The 16,867-nt window shown below is 38.3% G+C and overlaps 1 protein-coding gene and 1 pseudogene across 1 annotated transcript in view; one reads left to right on the forward strand and one right to left on the reverse strand.

Moving 5' to 3' along the window:
* AVEN (apoptosis and caspase activation inhibitor) overlaps positions 1–16,867 on the forward strand; it is a 149,682-nt gene that overhangs the window by 25,194 nt on the left and 107,621 nt on the right. The gene's annotated exons all lie outside the window — the stretch shown is intronic.
* On the reverse strand, positions 1,530–1,624 carry LOC123630971 (annotated as a pseudogene).

Genomic DNA, 16,867 nt, shown 5'->3' on the forward strand with positions numbered 1-16,867 from the left:
TATAAAATGGCAGCATGAAGGATCCTAGGGTGCTAATACTGTCTGGTATCTTGACTGGTGGCAGATACATGAACCTACTTGAGTGATAAAATTGTGTAGATTTTAATATACACACACGTGCACACAAATGAATTTGAATAAATCTGAGTAAGATTGGTGGATTGTATCAATGTCAGTACATCACTGTCCTGGTTGTGATATTATCCTACAGTTGTGCAAAATGTTATCATTGGAGGAAACTGGGCAAAGTATACAAGAAGAACTCTTTGTATTATTTCCTTACAACTGTGTGTGAATCTACAATTGCCTCAATAAAAGATATTATTGCCAAGTTAAAAGATTTAAAGGATGAAGATGTGAGGAACAGAGACATAAAAAAGTATTTTCAGACTGTTTTGAATTCCCTTTTCCCCACAACTTTTATGTTGCTGTTTAACTCTACTTTTCTTCTTTTTCACCTGCCTAAATTTTTTTTTTTTTTTTTTTTTTTTTGAGACAGAGTCTCACTTTGTTGCCTGGGCTAGAGTGAGTGCCTTGGTGTCAGCCTAGCTCACAGCAACCTCAAACTCCTGGGCTTAAGCGATCCTACTGCCTCAGCCTCCCGAGAAGCTGGGACTACAGGGATGCACCACCATGCCTGGCTAATTTTTTCTATCTATGTTTTAGCTGGCCAGATAATTTCTTTCTATTTTTAGTAGAGACGGGGGGGGGGTGGTTCACTCTTGCTCAGGCTGGTCTCAAACTCATGAGCTCAAACAATCCACCCGCCTCGGCCTCCCAGAGTGCTAGGATTACAGGCGTGAGCCACCGCGCCTGGCCCTGCCTAAATTTTTGAATGCCTACACCAGACTAAGAATCACAAAGCGATGCATCCTTTTTCAACTTATTAGAGTAAACTTTTCTGAGTAGGAAAGAGATGGAGTGAGTATTAAATTGGGAGTCAGAAGCACAAGATTCAGTCTGGTGTTATTATAATAGATGATGCACATACCATAACCCCTTTAGATATAGGTTTGCAGATGGCACTCAATTCATTGTTTAAAGACTGATAACCCTTAGTAATTTTGCCAGTCAAATGAGTACTGCCCTTTTGTTACTTACATTTTGGCCAATTATGGGTTTATAAGAACTTTTCTTCATGAGAGAAAGGGAATGAAGGCAAAATGTGGGCTGGTTAGTTTTAATTCTCATCAGCTATTCTGCCAAAAGATCTATGAGGAGACACTCGAAGTAATGCAATGAAATTAACCTGTGGACTACTTTTGGCTTTAATTCTATCAATTGTGTAGGACAGTATCTAGCAATAAGGGATACTGCACGTTTGAAGGCAGTTAAAAACTCTAGTCTAACCCAGCAGGCCTGTCCGCTGGCTTATGATTTTGGTTATTTATTTTAGTATTTTATTTATGATTTAAAACCTGTTATGGGTTCAGTCTCCCATGTATTTTTCTTGTAGTCTTTCTTTGCTTGATGATTTTTTTTCAAGTGGCTTGTTTATCTGTGATTGGTTTTTTGTTTTTCCTTTGTCACGTCAAACAGGCAATGTGCCTGTCTGTTTGAGAAAGGCACATCTCACACATTTATGAGAACACCCAATCATCATGCTTATGAGCTACACAAGGATCTGTGATTGGTTTTTTGGGGGGGAGATTGCAACTGTCCTATCTTGTGATATGTGCTTACGTGTTTTCCTCACTCTGCTGATTTATCAATTTCTTCTCACCACAGCATAAGCCTGAGAAAAACTGCCATGCTTTCTTTGTACATGTTGCAGTAGGGCTATGTTGCTTTACTTTTGAGAGGTAGAGTTCATTCTCTGATCATAAAATATTCAGAGCATTCTCTTGATAAGCTGACCATACTCCTTGAAATGATTCTGATTTTTAGTATACTGTCCTTGTTTATATAAGTTAATACACAACCCAGAAAAAAATACTACTGGTTCCTGAGGTGTACATTTCATAAACTTTTCTAGATATTGCCAAATTGCTTTTCAAAGTAGAGATGAGCTAGAGTTCCTAGTGTTCCCCATCCCTGCCAATACTGTGGTACTGTTAGACTTTTTAATTGCAACCAGTTGATCAAATGGTATCTAGTTGTGGTTCATTCAACAGGTATTTAAGTGCTCATTGTCTCCTGATAGTGTTTTAGAGGCTGGGCATATGGTAAGAATAGAACAAATATAAACACCTGCCTTATGGAGTTGACATTCTAGAGGGTGGAGACAATAAAGAAAAGAAAAGTATATAAAATATTAAATGGTGATCATTGGTTAGGATAGAAATAAAGTGGGGAAAGGCTGTTACAGTTTTACAAAGAGTGGCCACAGAAGATCTTGCTGAGATGACATTTGGCTAGAGACCTGAGGAAGGTGAGGGAACAAGCATTGATGATATCTGCGGGAAAAGTGTTCCAGGCAAAGGGAACAGCAAACTCGAAGGCTTTGAGATAGGAGAATGGAGAATAGCAAGGAAGGCCAGTGTGGCAGAAGCAAAGTGAGCAAGTAAGCGATGAGGTCAGAAAGGCATTATGTGGGCAGATCACGTGGAGACTCGTAGACCATTGGAAAGATGTTGGCTTTTACTCTGACTGAGATGAGAAACCACTGGAGTGTTTGAAGAGAAGAATGATATAGCTAACCGCTGCGTTAACAATCACTCTGCTCTGTTGGGGCAAACTGGAGGTGGGGAGCGGGCAGACTAGTTAGGAGGCTGCTGTAATAACCGAGGCGAGCCGTGATGGTGGCTGGGGCCTGGGGAGAGCAGTGGAGCCGGTGAAACAGGGTCCAGTTCTGGATCTGTGTTGAAGGAAGAGCAGGGAGGACTTGTGAATGTGGGGTATGAGAGAAAAAGATTTATAAGGATGATGCCAGGTTTTTGGTCTGAACAGCCAGAAAGAAGAAGGGAGTTGCCATTAACTGAGATGGGTAAACTATAGAAGGTTTTTAGTGTTGCGTATGTTAAAATTGAGATGAATTCCTATAAGAAATAAATGGCACACTCAATATAATGAGAAGGAAGTTTTCACAAAGGAACCATTCACAAAGGTGTCAGGAGAGAGCTTTGTGAGAAAGCACAGAGAGTGCAGTGTTGGGAGGGCAGGTAACAGCAGAGATGTTACCACCCATGATTACTGGAATTTTGAAAGAGAGTCGTATAGCGTTTACCTTGAGAGGATGAATCACCTTTGGCAAAGGGACCCAGCCAGTGAAGGCGACCTCACATGGAGAGAGTCAGAGGAATAAATACTCTGGCCTTACACTCTTCTTGTCAAGTCTCCTGCCAGGCAGGGCTTCCATGAGCCTAACCTGCTGGCAGCCAGGAGACAAGGGAAGCCTGTCACTGTCGTCCATATTGCTCAGCCTTCTAGAGCTGAACAGGATGGGGAAGGGAGGAGGGTAAATCTGAAGTGGCAAATGTGAGAGACCCAGCACAGCATCCAATGGGAGATACTATCTGGGGTTCAGGATCGAGGTCTGGGCTGGAGATACACAGGTAGGTGATGCCGGCCCATAGATGATATTCAAAGTCATGAGAATGTATGACATGACCAAGGGAGTTATTACCTAGAAAAGTACTGAGCCCTGGGTATCACAGTGCCTAGAGGTTAGGGAACTGAGAAAAACTGGCAAAGGAGACTGAGCATGAATAGTACAAGGAAAACCAGGAAAGTATAGTGTTTTCGAGTGTTTTGAGGAAGAAGGTGGGATCTGTGTCAAACGCAGCTGATGACAGCCAAGCATTGACTGTTGATCTTCCAAGTGCAGTTTTATTGCAACGGTGGGATAAATTTTTTGCTTGAATTTAAAAAGAATATGGAAGGAGAGACATTTGAGACAGTGAATATAAACAAGTCTTAATTTTAAGGAGTTTTGTTACAAAGGAAAGGAGAATAATGGGCTGGTGGGGGAAGGGGCTCAAGACATTTTTAAAGATGGGAGAAGTAAAAGTAAATTAAAAAAAAAAAAGATGAGAGAAATAACTACACGTTTACTTGTTGATAGAAAGATCCTGAAAGTAGGGCAAAAATAACCTGAGGAGGGGTGAGAATCGATGAGTCTGTGTTCGTTGGAAGATATGAGGTGGTAGGACCTAATGCACAGGTGGTGGAGGGATTGCCCACTGCTGGGGCCTGGGCAGTTTTTCAAGTGAAATGGGAAGAAATGCAGAATATATGGGCATAAGTATAGGTAGGTGGGTAGATGTGATGGGGTTTTGAGGAAGTTCTCTTCTAATTGCTTCTGTTTTCTTAATGAAATAAGAAAGCTGTGTGTGAGGGTTGGGGAAGAGGTATTGGAAGTATGAGGAGAGAAGGTAAGAAATAGTTGTCTAGCAGGTGGGAGAGTGAATGAAACAGGGAAATACAGTATGGTTGCTGGATCGTAATAGGGGTCCACGTGAGGCTGGTGTTCACGTATTTAAGGTAAGAACAGCTGTGTCCTCCCCCCCCCTTATATTCTGCTGTATGGGTGCAGGCACAGAAGGATGGGAGGGTAGGATTTAATCATGATTATGGTTCAGCTGAGCAAATGCAGTGACGTGAGAGAGGGAAAAGGGGGTGATTAGAATGATTGTCATTGAATTTCAGCTGGATAAGGAGGGCGGTGAAGGCACAAGAGGAGGTCAAGGGGCAGTGAAAAGGTCGTGGCGTCACTGGCCTGTAGATTCTTCTGGGCTGAAGGATTATCTACCGCCTTGAGAGCGTGTATGAGTTGGAGAGGTGGGAAGTGGTGGCTGTAGACTGGAATGTTTGACGTTGAGATTTGGTGGGGCAGGGGTCTCAGATCATGGGAATGATACAGTCTGGTATAAAAACGTGGATGTGGCAGGCTTGGAGGTGGTGTGGGCCACCTGGTCACTGGAGGTTTTTAATTTGCATTTCCTTAGTTACTATCGAAGTTGAATGTGTTTGTATTTGCTGTTCTTGCTCTCATCTCTGTGAACTGCCTGCCTTCATTCTTTAACCGTTTGGCTAGTTTGTTTCATATTGATTTGTGGACTTTTAAAAAATGTATTTTTGACACTTATCTTTCGATGTTTGTGTTTGCAACTATCTCCTTCCAAAGTGAGATTTACTTCTGCTTCTATAGTGATGTTTTTCGGTGCATAGCTTTAAATTTTAATGTAATCGAACATATCAGTTTTCTATCTTACAGTTTATGCCTGGGGAAATCCATCTTTCCCCTCAAGATGACACAGGTGATCTCCCTTACTTTTCTTTCAAAAGTTAAAAGTTTGTTTTTTTCCCTAAAGTGTATTAAATTTTATTTGTTGCTACATTCTTAGATTGGTGGAGTGAGGTGTCATAATTACCTTGTACTTCAGTCTTCTAAATAGTATATATTCTTTTGGATTCCATTGTTTATTTTTCTTTCTTAATATATAATTTCTCTACTGAGTTCCAAAGTAACCGAAATTAGAAAAAATTTGTCAACCTTGAAAATTTTGGGACATTTAAGTTCGGCCTGAGCTATGATAGTCTTTCTTTTGGCAATGCGGTTTAGTGTAAGCAGTGCAGGCGGCCACGTTAAATGGATCTGGATTTGAATCCCATTCTATCATGTTTCTGTGTAACCTTGCACAATACTCTTTCTGTGGGCAAAGCAAGAGCAGAAAGATGTAACAGTGCTTGATTTGACAATGCCAACATCTTATCTCAAATATACTACAGATTTTAGTTCTGCTTAATATGGAAACATGGTACCTAGGTTTAGTATTTATTGAAATATTTTGTGAATAGAGGCTTGATTATCTGTATTCACTGAAGCCAAAGTCTGATTTCTTTTTTCCTTGAACCCTAGACAAAAACAGAAATGGTTGCCAACAGAATTTATATATCTTTATTTTGCTGAGAAATTACAAGTTCTTCTTGAGTATAATGTCACTGATTGTTTGAATCTATTTATTGAATACCACTGTTGCTGTTCTGAGTCTCCAAGCATTTAAAAGTCAGTGGTTTTAGAAGCCATAAAAATAGTTGTTTTTTTTTTTTTTCCTACGAGTAGTCGTTCCCACTTGTAATTGTTCGTTTGTTTTTCTCCTTTGTCTCCTGTGCCCTGAAGGATGTTCATTGCTGTCACTGTGATGTGTTATCCAGATTTGGTTTCTCAGACAAAGGCTTTGTGCTTTGGACTGTTCTTTACACACTCGTCCCTCAGTATGAGGGATTGGTTCCAGGATCCCTGTGGATACGAAAATCTGGGGACACTCAAGTACCTGACTTAAAATGGCTTAGTATTTGCATATAACCTACACACATCCTCCCATGTATACTTTCTAGATGACTTATAATACCTTATACATTGTAAATGCTATGTAAATAGTTGTTATACTGTATTATTTTTATTTTTACTATTTTTATTGTTGTATTATTTTTTAAAACTATTTTCATTCTGAGGTTGGTTGAATCCATTGATATGGAGGGCCGACTGTACATTATTTTTTCTTTCAAAATTAGCTGGGTTGTTCATACTCCTCTGGTCCAATTCTCAAATACTATTTTGAAGATAGACCTTTTGCTAAGAGTACACTTAGCTTAACATGTATTCTCCAAGTGGGATTTCCATTGTAACAGTGAATTTTTGAAGACCAGAAATTAAAAAGTGAATTTCTATCTCACACACAGTCAGTGTATGCATATGTTGGTATATTCACTTTAGAAGTTAATTTGTCATTTTCCAATAAAGTTGAAGATCCAGCACTTCCACTCTTGGAGGATACTCTAGAGAAATTCTAGCACATCTGCATGAAATGCTCATAGCTCTGTTGTTGAGAAGAGCCTGAAATGGAAGCAACTCAAATGTCCATTAATAGAGGAGTGAATACATAAATAAGTGCATGAATCTCTTAAACATAGCATAGAGTAAAAGAAACACTACATACCCACAGAATACCTCAGTATGATTCTATTTATAATAAAATTCAAACACAGGAAAATGTATTATTTAGGGATGCATATTTAAATGGTAAAATGAAAATCAAGGAAATGATTATTCCAGTAATCAGGACTGTGGCCACCTTCAGTGGGGAGATAAAGTGCGTTGATTGAGGAGGGGTGTATAGCAGTAGGTGGGGGTGGGACCATTTATGGACAGGCAGTCACTCGCCGCCTTCAACTTGTGCCTGCTTCGTTCATTTCTGGCCACGGACAGTGACACCTTCATTGTTATTAGTGTAGGATATGGGAAGGGGGTGGTTTGGAAGTCATACTTTTTCTGGTAGGATTGAGGCGTCCTTAGCTATCTTTTTAGGACTCTTTCTGTAAGAATCTGAAAGAGATAATCATGCCTTCAGCTTTTCTTTTTGAACAGTATTCTTGCAGTTCTAAGTTATGTTTCAAGAACTTTGAAAATGGCATCCTACTCTCATGTTCAGGCATTAAACAGTTAGGTCTTTAAGCAATTTCTTCTGCCCTCCACTCTCCTCCGACACACCAAATGTTGAATCATTGAATTCATGCCATATGTTTTGTCTGTTCCTTTCAAGATGTCACAGATAACCAGAGTTAGAAAAGTGTTTACAGTGTGAGCAGAATGCACTGGATCAATATTGAAGATAAACATGGGGGAAAAAATCTTATGTGCAAGTCTATAAACTCTGTTTAAATGGTACAAATAAAAATGAAACAGTGAGACCTCAGCTTGGTCAGTATAGTTGTCTATGCATATTTTCACTTAAAGTAATTATATATCTTCTATGTAATTTTATGAAAAATTAATTAGGAAGTGGGAGGTTTTAATTGTAATGACATTTAATTTTCCCCCGTTCTGTATCTTTGTGCCAGCAATTAGACTGAAGAGGAAAAGAAAGGATACCACTCTAGCAGCCTGTACTTTTTAATTAAACCTTGGACCTTTTCTTCCCATGAAGCAGTAGGAGAGTTTTTTTGTTTTTTGTTTTGTTTTTTTAGAGAGACATCGTCTCATAATGTTGCCCCGGCTGCCAGACTGGTCTCAAACTCCTGGGCTCAAGCGATCCTCCTGCCTCAGCCTCCCCAGTAGCTGGGACTGTAGGTACCGGCCACCACTCCTGGCTGTAGTGGGACAGTTTTATTTGCTCTCATTGATTCAGTTACTTTTTCTCTTCTTGGATAGCATATAGTTTGTGCTAACATAGTCTCATATTACAAAAGCAATTTAGTGGAAGAACATTCCCTTTGATATTTGAATCATCTGAAATAACACAAACAGAACTATACATTTAAAAATTTTTTTCATTTGGATAACTGACCCCCCTCCCAAGAAAACCCCAATAATAAAAACCCTTTCCTTTCTTCTAGCTGAATATTGAAGTGGGCCTAATTTTATTTTCTTTTTTAAAACTTCGGAAACATAAGAGCAGCCGGATACCTAGAATTTGTTTGCTAAACTAGTGGTCTCCAGCACCATTTTGTGTTATCTATTGTTTTGATGTGGATTCTTCTTTGTCTGTTTTTGCTGTTCATCATCACTATCAACTTTCATTTTCTTGCCCTGAAACTGCACTTGTCCTGTAGCAGACCCAGCCCGGGCAGCTTTCTTTCCCTTAAAATCTGTGACCTTTGGATTCCCATTTGTTTAGAGATTCTTGTTGATTCTTCATGAGTTTTTTCAATGTTTCTTTATCTAGTCCTCTCCTTCTAGTACTTTCCACATCTCTTCTTTATTCCCTAATTGTAGGTTACCTTTATTGGCTTCTTTGGTTTTATTTAGTGCTTCTTTAGCTTTTTCCTTAAATAGAATTATTCCCCCTTTTGCTCCACTGATGAAGTCTATCCATTTTATTTCCCTATGATTTGAGGAAAGAATGTGTGGATCTTTTCTACAGGTTCGATCATCTAAGTCACCCCCACATTTCAGCAAACATCCAATTTGGAGATTTTATTTCAGTATCTTCAGCACTCTGTTTTTCTTCTTCTTTTTTATTTATTTATTTATTTATTTTTGAGACAGAGTCTTGCTCTTTTGTCCAGGCTAGAATGCCGTGGCATCAGCCTAGCTCACAGCAACCTCAAATTCCTGGGCTTAAGCGATCCTTTTGCCTCAGCCTCCCAAGTAGCTGGGACTACAGGCATGTGCCACCATGGCTGGCTAATTTTTTTCTATAGATATTTTTAGTTGTCTAGCTAATTTCTTTCTATATTTTTTTAGTAGAGATGGGGTCTCGCTGTTGCTTGGGCTGGTCTCAGACTCCTAAGCTCAAATGATCCTCCCTCCTCGGCCTCCCAGGGTGCTAGGATTACAGGCTTGAGCCACCACACCCAGCTTTCTTCTTGCTCTTGCCTAGCTTTTAATTTAGTTTACACTTTATTTTGCTTGCTTCATTCTTTTTTGCAAAGTAATCTTCTATGAGAAGTATTAAAAGGTCTTTATACCAGCTCAGGGCCAAGGGTCTCTATAAACTTTTTAGGAGATTCAGTACTGTCAAACCCTGCAAATATGCATGCCTTGAATGCTTTGTGTAATGTTTTTCTCATTTGAATGTTTTGTGCTTGACCTTTCTCTTCTAATCTTTCTTTTATGTCACTAAAGGTTACGTGAGTTGGGAAGCCTTTCATATAAATGAATTTGTTTTTACATCATTTTTTATACTCATCAGTCATCAGAGAAACATTTTATACTCATCAGAGAGAAGTTTGTTTGGAGATCTTCTGATTTTAGTTTTATCTTCATTTAGTTCCATGAATTCTGCCTTTAATTTGTTCAGTGCTTCTATTATATTAAAGTTCATTGTTAGGTAGTTTAACCTGTTGAGTTTTATCATCTCCAGAGGTACCCAGCTTTCATCCAGTTTGATCTGTTCCTTTTAAAAAATTGTCCCATGGCAAATTAATGTCACCAAATAATACTTGATTTGGTGATAGATGTTGGTCTCCAGAGCAGCCATTGTTTTCACTGTCACCGTTTTTGGCTGTTGTGGTACCTTCCTGGTCCCATTCCCCCAGAGCTGAGCTGCAGGATGGCTAGCAGTGCCTGCAGCGTCTCAAGTTCATATTAAGGACTGAATGTTTGTTTACTTGTATTATTAGATACTTTAGATTATTCTTACTGGAAATAGCTTAATGAGAGAACATTAGTGATTTTTTGGGGGGTTTGACTTGTGTTCCGGATGCTTTTCTGGTTGAATACTGGCTGCATCATCAAATGACGTGCATTCCAGGTACTTTCCAGTTAGACAACGGGCTGCATCATCAAATCTGGGTGCTATGTTCTAACAGCTTCTAGCACATTCCTCTCAAATGCTGTTGTCTCCTCACTCTATGTTATCTTATGGACTCATACTCTTCTTTAAAAAATTACCATCATTTTAAGGGGAGTTTGAGAAGGACAGCAAATAAATGTATACAATCAATGTCATTGAGTGGAAGTTGATAAGTTCTTTTTACTTGCTCTATAAAGAGAGAATAAGTGAATCTTTGTGATAAAGTCTTTAGTGAAGGTCAGTGGTAGAACCTCTTCTAAAATAAAAAGCATGAAACATATGAATTCAGGGGCTATGAAAGGGCAACTGTAACCTTAGGATTGTGATAATAAAGTCATCTATTAATATTTTGGTAAGAGTAACTGAAGTGTGTGTAGCGTATGTATTAGGTAGTAGAGTGGAAGGAACACTTGACTGATGGGTATCAGGTGATCAGAGTTTTGGTTTTGGTTATCATTGGCTACATGCCTTTGAGAGACTGAAACTCTTGGAACATCCTTTTTTTTTTTTTAATTTTTTTTTTTTTTTTTGAGACAGAGTCTCACTCTGTTGCCAGGGCTGGAGTGGCGTGGCGTCAGCCTAGCTCACAGCAACCTCAAACTCCTGGCTGGGCTCGAGCAATCTTCCTGCCTCAGCCTCCTGAGTAGCTGGGACTACAGGCATGTGCCACCATGCCCGGCTAATTTTTTCTGTATATATATTTTTAGCTGTCCAGATCATTTCTTTCTATTTTTAGTAGAGACGGGGTCTCGCTCTTGCTCAGGCTGGTCTCGAACTCATGAGCTCAAACAATCCACCCGCCTCGGCCTCCCAGAGTGCTAGGATTACAGGCGTGAGCCACTGCGCCCAGCCGAACATCCTTTTTTTAGAAAGCAAAAACAAAAACAATTGCCTCACTGTAATCTAGGGTAGTTGTGAGGATCATGTAGAATTATTTCAAAAATTATAAAGTGCTATACAAAAGTTAAGAATTATTTTATGGGGAAATAAAATGAAACTGTTTTGTTAGAATATACTGTGAGTCATATTTGAAATGAGGTCATTAACATGGGCTGTCATTAAAATATCCACACTTGGTACTAACAAATATATGTAATTAGAAAACAAAACATAGTGATCATTACCTCATTTTCTCTTTCATTTAGCTTTTTTTTTTTTTTGGTTGGATTTGTTGACCTATTTTAATTTCTGCAATTACAGAGGTGACAGAGGAAACTTGAAAGATGATTAAAAATCAGAAAAATAGGATCTATGATGAAAAGTTTATGATGCTAAGCAAAAGAAGCCTGAGAAGTGATTTAACAATTGTATGTATTTCAAGCTGTAAAGACAAAGGAAAAAAAATCAAATATACTGAACTAAAAATGCAGGGGATTTAGATTTGCTATTTGTGTGCATCTTATATATGAGTGTTAACTGGGCATCTAGGGGAGGGTTGGGGAATCATCTTGACTGGCAATCTTTCAAAATGGATTTGGTCTTATTTAACTGATGTGGGTTCAACAGTGGGCCTTCCTGCTGCATAAGGATAGGCAAGGTGATTTATCAAGGAGTTTTTTCAACCTGATGATTCAGTTCTCTTGGCTTTTAATTTTACAATAGTTCTGTGGTGTTTTATCCAGGTTTTTTAAGCGAACAAATCCAGTGTTCTCAGAAGGGTTAGGCTTAAAATAAATAGGCAAGGTGTGTGTGTATAAATGGAGCCTTGTGGCCATTAGTGACCTGGTGACAGCAAGTGACGTTAAGCTAACAAGCTGATGGCAATCGTCAGCATTGCCATTTCCTGAACACCTACCAGGTGTAGGCTCTGTGTAAGGGGTGTGACATTGGCTCTTTTCCTATTTCAATAAATCCTAACTTTAACCTAATAGGGTAGTTTCATTATGTCTGTTTTATACATGTTGAAACTAAGCCTTAGAAATAAAGTTAAACAATTTGTACAAAATTCACATATCTAATAGGTAGCAGAATCAGGATTCAAATTTAAGTATGCCTGACTTCGAAGTTGCTATTTTTTCCCACTTGATATTCATTAAAATCTATACATATTGTTCATTATTTATCTGAAACTAAAAAAAAAACTACATATATATCACTATCTAAGATACATATTCTTTTGTTTGTTTCTGCAAAAAAGAAGCTTTGTTGTTTACACTTGGTCTCTAGCTTGGGAGAGGGTGGCTGGTTAAGAAGCTGCTTTTGGGCTGGAATTTAATTGATCCACTGAGACTGAGATTTGGCCTCTTAACTATATGTTATTGCTTTGCTACAGAACAGATTTTAGAAATGAGTTATTGTCAGAAATACATCCATTTATTTTTCCCTTTTTTTTTGTTTGTTTTGTTTTTAGAGACAGGGTTTCTCTGTTACCCAGGCTGGAGTGCTTTGGTACAGTCATAGCTCACAGCAACCTCGAACTCCTAGGCTCAAGCGATCCTCCTGCTTCAGTCTCCTGAGTAGCTGGGACTACGTCATGCACCATGATGCCTGGCTATTTTGTTTTTCTATTTTTGCAAAGCATGGCATTTCTTATTCTTGGAATCATTATAGTAGGGTTTGCTTGGAGAGAGTGTGGGGGTTTCTGGAGGAGAGGGGTGGGTGATCTTAAAGGAATTTGAAATTGAGACATCAGCATTGCTGTAAAATGCATTGGGGCCAACCTCTGAATTAGGTTGACTAAGCATTACCTTAATTTGGGGGGCAGAGGGCAGAAGAGGTGTAGGTGTAAACAGTTGTGTTAAAATAGCTCTTATTTGTAGAGTATCTGGCTGGATATTTGGTACTTTATATGCATTTTATTTAAATTCAAAATAATCCTGCAATGTTAGTGTTAGACCATTTTACAGATGAGGTACATTAAGCTCAAGGAAGTTAGGTAACTTGCTTAAGGTCACATAACTAGTATGTGATGGGACTGCAAACTGAATTCCTTTCAGTCTGATTCCAAAACCCATTACTGTTCTTTATATCATACTGTTGCCTTCATAGGTATGCATACAATGGGCAGCAATAGGCCCTTTTGGTATATTGTATAGCAAATGAGTCATTTCATTGTTTGGAAATAGTTGTGTTTACCTCCACACCCCTCCTCCCCCTTTTCTAGTATCTGTTTTTTTTCTTAAAAAGCTTTTGGCTACCTTAAAAAAAGTTGGTTATGTTGTTTTAGTTTGGCGCCTTTAAATCTGCTCATGACAATGAAAGCAATACTCTTACTACTTGCTACTTGTTTCATTTAAACCGAAAAATCTAGAAATCAAAATATGAATTTATTTCAGCTATCTGTCTTGTGTTATTATGACAGAGGTATATATGTAGGAGCTCTAATGTGGATTTGAGTTTTTCTTGACTGCTGATAATTATTAACTCAAGCCAAAAAGATAATTGTATGTTATAAGCTGTGTATGCTGAAAGTTAGATGAAATTCATCTGCTTCACATTTTTTAGGAAAATTGATAAGGTATCACTATTCTTAATATTTTTCATATTACCTCTTAGGTTTCTTATTCAGATATTTCCTCCTCACAATTCTGAGAGAAAATTAAGAAGGTTTGGTGCGAAGGCCTTGGGGGGGAGTCTTGGAAAAATTGTGATTGCATAGTCATACATAAACTTGGTGTGACTTCAGTAGACCACAGCATTTTTTTCAACTTGATGATTCCTATTTTAAAGCGAGAGAGTATTTTGCAAACGGTTTCTGAATCCTAGGTTAATCTTTTTCAGTTTTTTATTGGAGGCTCTATTGACACCATTTTTAGGATAGGCTAGATTTAACTATGAGAACTATTTTTTTTTTGTTATATTTTGAAGTCAGAATGATATTGCAAGTCAGTAATTTTCATACTCTTCTGATGATTTATTTGCCTATGGTATACATGGGATTTGGGATTTAGTTAAGATCCTTGCCTATACTTCTACTTAGGGCGGGAAGTAATTTTTGAGCTCTTTGCACACAGATAACGATAAATGGGTTGAGTTGTGGATTAAGTTTATCTTTAGACCTTGCCTCCCCTTTCTCTGTGCCACTCCCTTTTCTTTGCTATTTAGGCACCTGACTACCTATTGTAATGTCCAAGGCTTTAATGTACTCATTTATGCCTTGCCTGCTCTCAGGGTACCTCTCTCAGGAAACCCACACATGTACGTTTAATATTCATAGTTTGCACTCATGTCATACACGGCCATCAGCCCACAGCTGGAGAAATCAGAGGGAGTGTAGCCTGGGAGGCAGAATTTGGAGTGTTCCCATGTGGGACTGTACTAGAACAGCCTTATATAAGTAAAGCAACAGGTGAAGTAAGATCATTTCAGAGCAGGTTGTCTCAGTGAAGTCTTGTCAAGTTAAGACATTACATTACCCGTGCAATGATTCTTGAAAGGTGTGCTGCTAACAAAAGCTATTATTAAATCTAGTCCGTGTGGGAGTGTATATGTCTGTCAGCTATACAGTGTAATTTCTAAATAAGAATTTGCTGCTCCTAGTATAACTTTAAAATAATGTATCTTCAGCTCTACATATCTGATTTCCTTGTACCTCCTCTCTGCTGTGCCTGGTTGCTATGAGCTATACTAATTTACTATAGGATCATTTAAAAAAATAGCACTGATTTAACCAGGATATCTTAAATCTTCTCCCTTGTTAACCTTATCCTTTTTTTCCTTTAAAATCATAGTGAAAAAGTAAGTTGGTTTTTATTTTGAAACCCAGAGAATAAAGAACTATCCTCACATAAATGAATTCATAGCTAGAACAAGTTAGTGTTCACCTAAACGGTTTCTTCTAATACCAATCATAAATCTATTGGATTGTTCCTGCTCTTCTAATAACCAGCAGTTGATATAAGAAAAATATACAGGCACATATAAGTTGCTTTTTTCTTGACCACTGGAGGGCCTTACTGCTTCTCTGCATGTGCCCTTTAGGGTTCCTGAGGATGCCAAACTACTCTTAGTTGAGTAAAGTTGGTATGTTTTGAACTGTTGGTGTCTTTTTCCTCAGTCTTTAGGGACATCATAGAATGTTCGTCCTGAAAATAATCTTCGAAGTCATTTGGTTTTTCAGATGGGGAAACTGAGGCTCGTATAGGTTGGGGTTTAACCTAAGGTCATACAGGTATATTTTGGAGAGGAATTACTCAGATTAAGAGTATTTTCTCTAGGTTCATAAACAATGCAGTCTCTAAATCATAGCAGTAGAGACCCATTTGAATTCCATTTTTTACTTTGGAGAGGGATTTAAGAGCTGACTCCTTTGTGGTTATGCCCTTTGGGGTAAACTATAATCAGATTGGTACGCAGAGAGGAAGTAGAAGGTTATATATAAAAAAATGACTCTTTTTTCAGAGTTAAAATTTGGGATATTCTCATGTATGCAGACATTCCTAAACAGGTCTGTATAGGATGAAGAAGAAAGCTGGCATATTATTAATACATGTGCCCATAGTTCCTATCTATTGTCTGTTTTTCAGTCTATCTTATTCTACCCCTGCTCCTCCTTACTCTTGCCTGGCACCGACATACATCTCTTTCCTCTATCCATTTTTCACACATTTGCTCTTGTTAGACTTGGGACTTTAGGGTAAAAGTGAATATTATTCTCTAGTTTCTGTGTTTGTGATTTATATCCTTCTAATGTTTCTTGGGTGTAGGCATCATGCGGAAGGGAAAAACTAAGGCTGATTTCTATTTTTCTCAGACCCTTTAGGGACTAATTTTTACAGTTTTTCATATGCTGCTTTTATTTCTACTTTTTAAATGTACTTATTTTCCTTTTTTTTTCCTCCCTCAGGAAACCTCCTGTGTCTAGAGTGGATTTGCCATAGTTTAGTACCACAACATATTCAGAGGGTGCTCAGGAAATATTAATAATACATAAGTGCCACTTTGTTCAGAATGGCCCATCTCTGCATTGGTTTTGATGAGGGAGAAATCTTTCTTCATCTGCTTAGATCTCTCAATTTTTCTGGGCTCAGATTTCTAAGTTTTCTGGTAGTTTTAAATAGGAATAGTGAATTTTGAAACAGTGTTTTCTAATTTAAACCTGGCTGCTTCAGCAGGGAGGACTAACTTGCCCCAAGATCGTATTATTGGAAACTTAAGAGTATAACAGAGAATCTTTGATTCTCCACTTATAGAAATAGTCCAAGAATTTCAAGGCTCAAATTTTTACAGACATAGATAGGGTGTAATGAGCAGGATAATATGCATGGATCATTCTTTCTTTCAAAGTGTCCTTGAAGAGGAAAGAGCGTACGAACTGTGCTTAGTGAGGTCAATGGGCTGGCATACAACAGCCAGGATCTAAGTAGGCTGTCACAGCCTCCTAACAAGGGAGGATGTGAATGTTTACAACTGGAATTTGTTGTGATGGGCATTGTTTCATGTACTTGTGAATAAAAGGTAAGGGCTAGTAGGATGGGGTGATGAGGAGGGGAGGATTTGTTTGAATGTGTTTCATTTTCTGCATTTGTTGAAATGTTAATCAGATGACCTTTCTGTGGTAGCAATATATGCGAAACAGTATGTCTTAGGGTGTGTGTATTAGAGCTCGTTCTCAATTGCTGTCCTGAAGGCAAGCTTCCCTGTCTCATGTAAGAAGTCCAGCCTTTTGTATTCCCTTTAAATGCAGTTATTGTTGTGGTTTTTATTTATTTTGTTTCTAAAAAGGGTAGTGAGTGGATTTTCTGGCCATT

This window comes from Lemur catta, chromosome 1 (genome assembly GCF_020740605.2).
Source record: "Lemur catta isolate mLemCat1 chromosome 1, mLemCat1.pri, whole genome shotgun sequence".
NCBI lineage: Eukaryota > Metazoa > Chordata > Mammalia > Primates > Lemuridae > Lemur > Lemur catta.